The sequence below is a fragment of the Phaenicophaeus curvirostris genome, chromosome 5, assembly GCF_032191515.1.
Source record: "Phaenicophaeus curvirostris isolate KB17595 chromosome 5, BPBGC_Pcur_1.0, whole genome shotgun sequence".
Taxonomy (NCBI): Eukaryota; Metazoa; Chordata; class Aves; order Cuculiformes; family Cuculidae; genus Phaenicophaeus; species Phaenicophaeus curvirostris.
In genome coordinates this window covers 40,500,577-40,513,314 of record NC_091396.1, presented here as the reverse complement: position 1 = coordinate 40,513,314, position 12,738 = coordinate 40,500,577, and the positions used below count along the sequence as shown (strand labels likewise).

The window sequence follows — 12,738 nt, the reverse complement described above, 5'->3', positions numbered from 1 at the left end:
GTATAACAATTACCACTAACTCAGTTATTAATCAGAAGGTTTTATTTCTAAAGTAGTAAATATTCTTCCATTTGTGGTATATATGTAACCAATGAGGAAGACAAAAAAATTGAATGGCTGAATGACTGGATCCAGCAGGCTGTGATCAGTGGCATGAAACCTCATTGGAGGCCAGTAACTAGCAGCGTACTCCAGGGGCCAATACTGTTCAACATCTTGTTAATGACTTGGATGATAGGTCAGAGAGTACCCTCAGCAAGCCTGCTGGCAACAAAACTGGGAGGAGCGGCTGATACACCACAGGGCTGTGCTGCCATTCAGGTAGACCACAACAGGCTGAAGGCACAGGCTGACAGGAACCTTGTGCACTGCAAAGTCCCACATCCAGGGAGGAATGATACCATGTAAAAGCACATGCCAAGAGCCAGTTAGCTGGAAAGCAGCTTTACAGAAAAGCCTGCAATGTCCACTTGCAGCAAACAAGGCTAACGGTACCCTGGGCAGCATTAGACAAAGTATTGTCAGCAGGTCAGGGCAGGTGAACCTTTGCCTCTACACAGCACTTGTGAGGCCACGCCTAATGCACTGTGTCCAGCTCTACTGTGTGAGAGACATATGGTGCTACTGGAGAGAGCCTAGGCAAAGGGCCACTAAGCTGATTAAGGAACTAAAGCATCTCTCATAATGAAAAGCTGGGAGAGCTGGAACTGTTTAGCCTGGAGAAAAAAAGTCTCAGGAGGGATCTCATCAGTGAGTACAAGTATTTGGAGGAAAGATGCAAAGAAGGTAGGGCCAGACTCTTTTCAGTAGTGCCCAGTGATTGGACAAGAGGCAATAGGCACATACTTAAATACAGAAGGGGCCATATGAACATTGGGAAACATTTTTTTTTTCTTATTGTGAGGGTGACTGAGCACAGGCTGCTCAGACAGGCAGTAAAGACTCCCTCATTGGAGATATTTAAAAGTTGCCCAGACATGGTTCTGGGCAACCTGGTCTAGGTGACGCTGCTTGAGGGGGGAGGCTGGACAAGATGGCCTCCAGAAATGCCTTCCAATCTACAACAGTCTGTAATTCTGTGAAAATATTTGATAAAAATATCTTCTCATTTTCTTGTTAAAAGGACAGCTACTACACGGCACTATAATTGAAAAGTATGGACTACTGTACTGCACATACTCCACAAATGTGAAACCAAATATAAGATAACAACATAAACGTACATAAACCTGTAAGTAACCCCTATAAAAATTAAAAATAATCAGCATCAATACTGGAATTTTAATCTCAATATCTCAGATTTATTTGTTATGTATTTTGTCATTCTTGGCAAAAATTTGTTGAGATTTGTACTGTAGTATCTTCCTTCAGATTTAAAAAATGTGTAGGATCTGTCGCTCCAAAGGCTCTCTTTTTTTTGTTTGTTTAAATCAGTTTACTCAAACATTCAGAAAGCGAATTTGTATTTTAAGTTTTACTTTTTTTCACTGTGTTTTTTATATTCTTAAACCACAGAATGCAGAGCTAACAGAAAATGGGTCCGGGAACAAAAATACTTAGCAAAAGTAAATCCATCTATTACTACAAACCCAGTGGGTTTGTTTGTTTTTTTTTCTAAGGCAAATCTTATCATAGCAGCTTCATTCAAACTATTAGAATGAGAAGTTTAGTCAGCATTTCCACTATAAAATGCATTCTGTTTGCCACAGCACAATACAGATTTGACGTGGACTAAACTAGAACACAAAACTGTTACTTAATCAGGAAGACACTGTCAATTTGCAACTAGTTTATACAAAACAATCAATACTTTCAGATACTCCACATCCTCACTTAAAGGTTCTACCTCCTCCAGCAATAAGTGTTTTGTCACATCGATACATTTTTAACTAAGTACAAATAGTAAGGTGAAATGGCACACTGACAAAAGGAAAACAAACAGTCTCACAAAACTCCTGACGTGGAAGATTTTCACCATAGCAGTAGCCAAATCACTAAAGACACATAAATAACTGTGTTTTCTTTACATTTTTGTACAGTTTCTACTTTGCAGTGATTGTACAAAGTAAAGTCACAGATTGAAATCTATACTAATTAAGCAACTAACCTGGTAAAAACCTGACATTATAATAGCTTCACATTTAATATGTAATCATTATTAAATTGTTCCTCGAGTGGAACATTTTTCTTTTGAGTACACCACTAATTTAAAGGTATGTTATAGCTTTATATAGTCTTAAAATCTACACAATGGAAATTTATGGTAAGTTAGTTCAATTGCCTTACTTCAATCTGCCTAATTCTGTTATACCAAATTAAAAACACTCCCAATTCATCATTGCCATCATCTCTTGTCCTTATTACAGATACAAAGGAGGGGTTGTTTGATTTCCCCAACTAATTCCAGTCTTCGCCTTGAATATAATAGAGCAATTCCATGTTTAAATAGAAAAATTCTGAAGAAATACAGAATATGCAATGAATATGACATTACTGCAGGAAGAATCTCTGACCTTCTCATCACACCATAGGACCTTGTCTCTACAGGCTTTTAGATTTCCGTATGTAGTTATAAAGAAAATGTGTATTATCTTGTAATTATTTACCCACCTCCCCTCTTCAACGCAAGATTATGAAGACCTAAAGCCTAAACTTACCCTTAGGAAAACAAGGTGCAAAGCAAGATGATTATCCTGCTGTGATCTTCCTGCAGTAATGTCATACATTTAAACAGTGTCCTTCAGTAAGTCCTTCCCTGAGGGATCTGAAAACAAAGATTGAAGTTCGTTAATAATTTCTAAATTATTAAAGCAGAAGTAGCAACTAGAGAAGGTACAACACTTCACCTGCACATAAGGATTCTTTTCCCATAAACAGAACTCAAGTTTTTCTTCCTCTAAACTTCGGGGCTTTAAATCCTCTAAGCACAGCTAGTACTACTTGGGACAGAGATGGCACAATTCTTCTTAAGTGAGTGTGATTTCATAAGTTTAGCTTGGTATTTTAACAATACCTAGGTTGCAGAAGCCTCTTATGAAAAAAATTAACACAGTGTCTCAGACAACACACAAAGCATAAGATATAAAAGCCACTAATCACTTGTAGAAGAATTGTGAATTCTAAAATATCTAGAACATAGTTTTGTAAGACGAAGTCAGTATAGTCACTAAGTACAAAATATATTGTATGAATTTATATGTAAATACATTTATATACATTTTTTTAAACAGAGAAAAATACAGTCTAGCTGAAAACTCTTTTAGCTGTAGTACGTTTCTGAATTGTCACAGACTGCAACAAATCAGAAACTGAACGCATAATTATATTTGAAGATTATGAATTCTCAACTAGGACACAAATTAATAACCTTGATAGGTGTTGCTTTTACTGCAGGGATGCTGCTACCAAGTAATCAAAAATGGAACTCACTTCCACAGAACTTCCTCAGTTTGCATATGCACAACCCCAGACTTTGAATGCCAGGCCAGTGATGCACATATATTGAGATGCAGAAAAGGAAAGGAATTTGAAGCACTTGCACTGGATCATGATGCATGCCACTTTTAACTAAAGAAAGGTGTCATTTTTAAGGAAAATGCAGCACCATGCTGTATATGTACTAAACATAAAATCAAGAAGGTATGGCAGAGCTTTTCTTGTTCTGTCACAATTATAATCTTAATAACTTAGCAGATCATGTTTTGGACAAAAAAAAAGATTTGGCAATAGTGATAGGCAATATACCAATACCACAATAACACTGCAATTCTCAACTGATGGCACCAAATAACACCAATATCATTAAGCAGCAGGCCATCTGTCCTGTAGTAGGCCTGGCCTAGCTGCAAAGCTAAATTCTTATCACCTGAAAGAGAAGACAGGAGGCAAGCCACATTCCTTGCCCTTACCTCCCCGCTATAACACTTCTCTATGTCCCCAGCTAGGTGAGCAGACCAGATAGCTCCATATGAGGAAACAGACAACTGGACTCTGAAAAACAGTACGTGGAAGAGCAGACAGAGAGAAAAGTGACTCTACCTGCAAGAATGCATCTCGGGCTTGGGGGAGAGGGATACCAGCCACTATCATAAGAGAAATCTCAAACACAGACCCCCACAAGATCAGTCAGAAGCATTAGGAGGCCTGAGTAAGTCTTATTCTCAAACATGTCTCACAAAGTCTCCCGAGTCGAATTCTAAACATGAGTATTGAATGCCATATTATTATCAACTAATAAATCACTAAAATAGTTAACCACCTTTCATCGTTTAGTAATTGTGGCTGCAGAGGAACTTGTAGATGGGTCAATAGCTAAGAAAATCACTTACAAATACTTCCGAGTTTTTCTGAATACTTCCCAAAACTACTTTCTGAACCTAAAAACATTTTCCACCTGCAGACCTAACATGGCTGGAGCCGAAATGCTGTCTGAAAGACTCTAGAGAGTTGCTCATGACCAACAACTATTTGAACAGCTACAAACAATGCCAATAGAGAATTTAAGAGTTTCACCACAGTCCTTTATCCACTCTGTAATGTAGTCTAGATGCAACAGTTTATGGACCAGTATTTTTCAGGGTTAGTTTCAATTAACATGGTCTTATGATAATGTTGGTAAATTAGCTAGCCAAGTGAAGAAAAGCACACATCAGAAAAAAAAAAACCACAAAACAACACCAACCTCTACAGCAGACTACAAAGTAAATTCAATCACATGAAATATCACTGAAATGACAAGATGACTTCTGAATGCATAGCATTTTCAAATATCAAAGATTCCAAGGAAGTAAGAGCTCTGGATTCAGGTAACTGTTGATGCTCATTTTTATACTGAATGATCCCTCACTTCACACTTGAGAACCAAAACTTGACATAGCAAAATATTCAGTGTGGTATCTGAATTCCTAGACCATTCAGCACATCGGTAATACCACCTCTACCCAAAACATATCAAAATAATAATTCAACCATTTCCACTTCAAGAACCAGTTAAAAAAAATAAGTCTAATACTGATGTAGCTTAATGTAATATTGTTACTTCTCACTCAATATTTACCAAGAGGTATCTTTTTCACTTCAACAAAGTTAGAAATGTTCTCTTCAAATCAAAATCCTTTTTAGAAACTAAACTGGATATGGAGTATAACAGCGTCACCTTATCAACTATTTCAATTCACCAAAGTCTGTTGAGGTTCTAGCCACTTAACATCTCCTCCCCTCTTTACTAATGTGCCAATATTCTTGCCTTCACAAGTGCTGGTAATCTTAATTAAGCAACCATACTAAAAATCTTATATATAAATAAGGGTAAATACAACACTCTCTAGTAAAATTCCACAAGTACAGCCAGCACTAGGAACAAAAGTTTCAGATTGCTTATCAGGAAATAAGCTGGATCAAGCAGTAACAAGACAGTAAAAGACAATGCCTTGAAATGCCCTCAACAGTGATAATTTGCCTGAAAAGGAATATAGTTTAAGCAGTAGGGTGATTAGTCATGCTAGGTAAATGAAGGATGAGAATGGATTACCCCAACCGCTGTTCATTTCAGATTCTGTTAATATGATGCCCATCTACCATCCCTAAAGGAATTATGTAGCTTAGATAATCCTTTGCATACAAAAGCAAAGTAATCAATTTATTTTTTTAAAAAATGAAAAAAAGACTACCTAACTTCATAACACAAATCAATGCAAAACTGTATTTAAAAACAGAAGTTCAAAGCTGTTAATTCTTAGTAAGATTACTGAATCTCTCCTATGAATAACAATACCCTGAAGACCACCAGGATATTGCCCAAAATGAAATCAAGGCCTAAACTTTATTTCTGAATTCAAAATAAAACATCATTCTTCATCTGGCACCTAGCATTCCAGTGGTCCTCTATTATCATTTTTGCTGTTCACAAAAAAACCAAACCCCAAACCAATCTATACAAATTAGATCAAGGCACAACAAACAGGTAGACTGCAAAAGTTCAAATTATCAGCATTACACTAGTCTGAACTTAGGCCTCTCGAGTTACTAATGTACAAATTTCTGAATATCTGAGACCATTCAAAGCCTATATTTTAACAGGAAACAAAATAGTACAAGTTTACAGGAAAAATAAATTCTTAAGTGATTATTTTTGTAGCAGCTTCTCCTGTGCACAAGACAAGCATACTGCTCACAGAAGTTTCTCAGTGCAAAACCACCTGATTAAGCTTATTTGCAAAGTAATTCAGGAAGAACAAAAAAGAACTAATGGAGAAATTTTACAAAAGGGATCCAAGAAAGAACTGATAAAAAGCAGAAGAAAGAAAAAGAAGCAGATGAGGAAGAAGGGATCAAGGTAAGGACAGAGTAGGGCTAAAATGTATTTCATGCAAAAAAGAAAAATTTACAACCTGACAGCAGCAACTTCAACAAATTTCACTGATCTACAAGTATGGATTATTTAATCTTATTTTACTTCATAAGGGACTGCCGTATAGAATCTAGGACCCAACACCATAAGTTTTGAGACTTAAACAGTGGTCTGTTGCTTGACCTTGTACAAAGCCACACATGTAATTTCCTCCTGTGTAAAAAGAAAACACTGACTACTGAATTCCTTTTTAAATCATTAAATGAGTAAGTGAAAAGGCATATGCAAGTAGCAAATAATATTCTGCATAATAATTAGCCAACTCAAATAAATTAATGCCAAGATGCAACAATATGCACGTTTCCAAAACTATGCGTGTAGGCATTTGGTTTACTTTTTTAAAATGCTAAGTCTTCTGTTATGCTTGCATGTCAACTTATGTACAACTGCAAAAATGCATGGGAATTGTAACTTAAAGGTAAAGAAATAACTCTAATTTACCACAAAAATGTAAGATACAGCCACAGACTATTTTGGCTCCTGACAGGTGCTAGTGACTAGGAAAGCAGGTTTAAAATACTCAAATCAAAATAACTTCACTACAATCACTTCAGATTTTCCTGCAATAAGTTTTGAATTCATTTTACTTTACATACTTCATTCAAACCCACAAATATATGGAATTGATAAGAGGGTTCAACCAATAATCTGTAAAACATAATACCCTTAAATGTAGTTTTTTAAAATGATAAAAAAAACACAAGACTATTCCAGCTCACTCACACTGACCTTTAAACTAAAAAACATAGGGGGGGAGAGGGAGGAAGAAAAACAACAACAAAAAAAATGATTAAGAGTTTTGTGTACCTATTAAGATGGGAATAACACAAACAGAGGGGAAAAAAAGTCCTGACAGTCAGAATTCCCAGAGTTTTTGGGGCCACTTGGAACTAAACTTTTTGTTATAGCTATGAGTACGGTGGAGTACTTCAGACGAAACGGGTCTCTTGGGTCCCACTCTGCGTTCTTGGCTCCAAAGGCCTGGCGAAGGCGGGCATAGGGACCCAGGAGCCCGCAGTGCGGGGCCCGGCCGCCCCGGGGCCGGCACGTAGACAGCGCCCCCTGGCGGCGGCGCGGGACGAGGCGCTCCCGGCAGCGCGGCCGGCTCCGCTCCCCTCCGCTCCTCCCCGACGGCGCAGGCTCCGCGGGAAGCATTCCTGCCTTATCACACACCGGGAGCGCAGCAGCGCGGGGTTTGCTCCCGTAGGTACGTCACGCCTACAACCTGCTTTCAGATCGCTCACTGATGCAATTACGCCAGCAGAACTTAATGAAGAATACTCGGCTTCACGAACTTCTATCCTCTCAGGGAAGGTCACAGTACCAGCCCTGAAGGATGGACGCCTTCCTCACACGTCTTATCTTAGGAACGCACCACGCATTAGTCTGCTAAAAGAAGTGATGTGGAGTGCTCTGAAGTTTTATGCAAGCCAGTACATGAGATTTATCTTCTGTTAAGAAAATACTTCTGGAAGTCTTAAGAAACCATCAACATCCTTTTAATATCTTCATTAATCAGAATGGTATTATTTTTGCACCATCTACTCAAATAACAAGTCCCAAAGGGGAAACTTACGCAGAACAATCTATTTTGATGATCAGTGCTTTTCTTTCCTACAAAGTTTGCGCATGGAAAAAACACCTATGGCTTTAAGACAGCACATTTTATCTTCAACCTCAAGAACATGTGCATTTGCTTCTGTTAGTACTAAATATAGCATTTTAAAACAATTTAGTCTGAGCTTAAAGTATTTAATTGGATTACATTACACATGCAACACCTTAGCTATAATAAAGTCCAATACCAGGGAGTGGTAAGAATTTGGTTGCAATTATTTACATTTTTACATTGGAGTATTTAAAAAAAAAAAGCATACTATTTAAGCTCGGTATGTTCTGGGCTTAAAAAGAAACCTGTTATACTCAAACAAGCTATCAATAAGTTTACAAAGGCTTAAACAATTTCTGATACTTTGTAGTACTACAGACTTTTAAAAAACTACCGTATTTACATCACACTTCCTAAGCTCTAGTAGCAACGAGTTTCAGTAGAGAACTATAAATAGAATCTTTAAGAATTTTAGCACTTCTTAAAAAATAATTTTCAAAGCAGCATAAAGGAAAATAAACCCCTATAAAAATGCACCTGGATGAGCCTTTGTAATATGCCCAGTTTAGATATGTACTAGAGATTTTAAATATGCATGGGTCTTTTGAGAAAGCACTTAACTGGTCACTGATGTCACTGCTGTAAACAGCTGTCATATTGAAGAATCTTAGAAAGGTAAGACAACACAATAGAAGAAAAAAGCAACCTACTAATTCCTCATTCATTTATGAAATAAGTATACAAGTAACTGTGCAGTAATTGGCTACAGTGTACAGGTTTAAAATGGACGTCCAACTGACCAGCAAATCCTGCTCTGCCTTTACTGTTTTTACTCTGCAGTGTACAGTTTTTAAATTTCTGTCAAGGATCTTTATTAAGGGAAAAAAAAAAAATCTCCCGGTTATCTGCACGACACTCAACTAAAGAATACACACATACCCCCACAGGCCTATTCTGGTCTAGATTAAAAACGTTTCCCTCCTACTTATTAAGGAAATATTCCATGCTGATATCAAAAGCAATACAGGAGAGGGCAAAAGGGTGGTACAGAGGAAGGGAGGGGAGGTGATAAGTATGTCTTCCTGCTATAAGCAAATGTTCTTTCAACAACTCTTAATTAAAACAGTGTTTTATACTCCTTGTGTCCTATATTTACAACACCACAGCATTGTATCTGTATATCTCTGGTGCTTTCCTTGGGTGGAGAGAGTCTAAAGGTTATGGTGGTTGAAGGGATTCAAAACGCTTGAAAGCTGCAACACTGCAACCGACTACCCTATTTCAAAGCCTTAAAATCCACCTGGTGGGAAAACAGAAATGCACACACATCATTAGGAGAGCGAAGTTTTCTGGAATTTAATCTCGAGCAATATTTGAAGGTGAAAGGAAGGAGGAACTGACAAGTGTTCAAATGTAGTAGAGAAGGAAAAGAACAGAGAAGACAAGAACGAGTAGAAGGGGGCGATGAGGGGAAAAAGAAGTACAGAGAAAGGAGAACAGAAGGGGGGGGAAGCAGGGGGAATGGAAGGAGAGGAAGCTAAAGGAGTAGGGGGAGAAGGGAACGAGGAAGGAAGAAGAAAAGAGCAGGGAAGCTCCCCTTCCTGCCTTCCTCCCTCCCCGGAGAGCCGTGACCAGCTGGCAGCCTCGCATAGCAGGCTCAGACCCTCCCATCGCTCAGGCCTTCATCACCTGTCTGGGACCAGGCGCTCCGCTCCCTGCCCTTCCCCCGCGCGGGGGGGCCAAGGGGCCCGCGGGGAGGGGTGGCTCCGCTCGCCCCCCGCCAGCCCGGCCGCCTCCCCCCCACCCTGCTCCCCCGCCGCCCTCCGGGCCGGGCCGGGTCCCGCGGGACCGGATTCCTCCCCTCACCTCGCGCCGTCGGGATCCGGCTCCTCGGCGGCGGCGGGAGCGGCGGCATTCCCGGGACGCCGGCGCCCCCGGCGGGCTCTTCCTCCCCGCGGGGCTCTCTCCGCTCTCCGGCCCGCGACCCCCGAGCGCCGCCGGCCGCCGCGGCCCCGTCCCGGCTCGGCGCTCCCGGCTCAGTAATGGCGGCCGCCGAGCCTCCACGGCTCTCGCTCGGCTGACGGAGTCTCTCTCTCCCCCTAACTTTACCTCAGCAGCTTCCCTCCCCTCCCCCCTCCCTCCCGCCCGCCCGCCGCCGCGGCTCAGCGCGCGCCCGCCCGGCCAGCTGCGCGTGCGCGGGGGAAGCGCCTCTTCCTGCTGCCGCTGGATTCCCCGGGAAGCCTGGGAGGGAAGGCGGGCGCGCGCACGCACGCGGGCGCGCCGCTCCGCCCCCTCCCCCTCCGCTCCCCTTCCCCGGCCCGTTCGGGAGCGCGCGCCGGGCTCCCGGCTGGTGCACCGGTGGCCGCGTGGGGAGCGCGCGGCGCCGGGAGGCGGCGGGGGCCGCGGGTTCTGGTCCCGCCTCGGACGCCGAGGAACAGCCGGGGCGCCGCCGCGCTCCCCGTGGGAGCAGGGGGCCTCGACGGGGCGGCCACCGGGCTGGTTCCCGAGCGGGAACTCCGCTTCTGCTCTCACCCGGCAGCGGCGCCTCCAAGGGAGGAAAATGGTAGTTGCCTGGAATAGAATTGGAAGATGCCAAAATGCAGTATTGGCCAGCCCTGCTTCTCCCGTGCCGGGCTGCCTGTAACTTTTCACCATGTACCCCGACCTTTGTCAGTGCAACACGGCACTTGCTACCTTTTTTAGGAGCCTGGGGAAGGGCAGGAAGATGTGCCAGGGGGGTTTAAGCTGGATATGAGGGAAAGGTTCTTCACCCAGAGGGTGGTGAACCACTGGGACAGGTCCCCAGGGCAGCTGCCACTGCAGGTGACGGGGCGTTTGTGGGCATCGTGCACGTACAACTTAATTCTCCCTATGCAGAAATGCATATTCCATGCAACATTTATTACTAAAGATCATTTTCATGCATACCTACAAAGGAACAAATTAATATTTTACTAGCAACCTTAATCATAGAATCATAGAATCACCAGGTTGGAAGAGACCCACCGGATCATCGAGTCCAACCATTCCTATCAAACACTAAACCATGCCCCTTAGCACCTCGTCCACCCGTGCCTTAAACACCTCCAGGGAAGGTGACTCAACCACCTCCCTGGGCAGCCTGTTCCAGTGCCCAATGACCCTTTCTGTGAAAAATTTTTTCCTATGTCTAGCCTAAATCTCCCCTGGTGGAGCTTGAGGCCATTCCCTCTTGTCCTGTCCCCTGTCCCTTGGGAGAAGAGGCCAACACCCTCCTCTCTACCACCTCCTTTCAGGTAGTTGTAGAGAGCAATGAGGTCTCCCCTCAGCCTCCTCTTCTCCAGGCTAAACAACCCCAGCTCTCTCAGCCGCTCCTCATAAGGCCTGTTCTCCAGCCCCTTCACCAGCTTCGTTGCTCTTCTCTGGACTCTCTCCAGAGCCTCAACATCCTTCTTGTGGTGAGGGGCCCAGAACTGAACACAGTCCAAGTTTTGAGTGTTTTACCTGTAACCGTAATATTTAATAACAATGGGGTGTTTTCTGTGCAATTTTACATTTTGCATGCACATCTTAAACTTTTACATCTGAAAATCAGGAATTCAAAAGGTTCAAAAATTCATATCCTCACTAAAGGCATATTGCCTGTAAACATGAATTTTTGAGAAAATTCTAACTAGCTAAACCTTTTTATGTTCAATTTGAGTGAACAGCCTTGTGTGGTCACTGCCTGGCAGGACAGAATTTCAAGAAATACTCATAGAACCATTAAGGTTGAAAAAGACCTCTAAGACCATCCAGTCCAACCATCAGCCCAACATCATTGTGCCTACTAAACCATGTACCAAAGTGCCACATCTACATGTTTTTCAAACACCTCATGGGATGGTGACTCCACCACTTCCCTGGGCAGCCTGTTCCACTGATATTTCATCTTAGGTAGGTCCACACTAAAGAAGTGTAAAATTATTTGAAACTATAATCATAGCATCAGCTCAAGAGTTTTTGCGTTCACATCCTAGTTCTCAAAAAAAAAAAAAAAAAAAGGCAAGCTAAACAAGCAGAAAATCAGAAGTTATTTTTAATTTTTATTTTCTGGTTTTCACTTTCCTGTATTCCTTGTTGTTGTTGTTGTACCTAGATACTTTCAGGTATTAAATCGCCATTTCACATTACCAGAATCAAAATCCTATGCTCATATGAAATAAAAATCTTTTGCCATTTCTTAGCTTAATAAAATAGGAATTTAAAGGAGTGAGATCTGTATCCTTCTGAAACTCTGCATAGGTAATCTGTTAATATTAATGAATTTTCATAAAGTTCATCCAGTAGAAGACCTTTCATGTAGAAGACTTTTCATGTAGGAATTGATTGTGTCACTTACTTTGATCCTGATCTGAGCCAAAGAAAACCCTCGGCAATGCAAGTAGGCTTATATAGGTATAGATGTTAAAAAAAAAAACAACAAAAAACCAAACAAAAAAACCCAACAAAACAAAACTTGATGAAGCAGGACATGAGTTCAGGAATAGCAGGAAGCCTTTCCCAGCAAGCTCAAACCTGAAGCGTGCAAAGACAGCAGCGAGTGCTTTAGTTAGAAGCATGATGGTAGCACCATTAGTTACAGAGAGGGTTGAGGCACTCTTCACAAGGATGCACAGCAACTGGAAGAAAGGCAACACATGCAAGTAGCTTACGATGATGTTAGTCCCCAGTAGACCCACCATCGGCTCCAAAAGCAGGC

At 41.7% G+C, this 12,738-nt stretch overlaps 1 protein-coding gene across 2 annotated transcripts in view; it reads right to left on the bottom strand.

The window, feature by feature from the left end:
* The window catches only part of ARHGAP5 (Rho GTPase activating protein 5), a 49,767-nt gene extending 39,617 nt beyond the window's left edge, over positions 1-10,150 (bottom strand). Inside the window, exons 1-2 of one of the 2 annotated variants that reach the window (XM_069858429.1) lie at positions 9,885-10,150; positions 2,658-2,764 (exon numbers count right to left, since the gene is read on the bottom strand). The gene's annotated coding sequence lies outside the window, so the exon portion shown is untranslated. The remainder of the gene's footprint in view (positions 1-2,657; positions 2,765-9,884) is intronic. The other variant, XM_069858430.1, reaches the window with a different exon arrangement.
* Between the last annotated feature and the right edge of the window lie 2,588 nt (positions 10,151-12,738).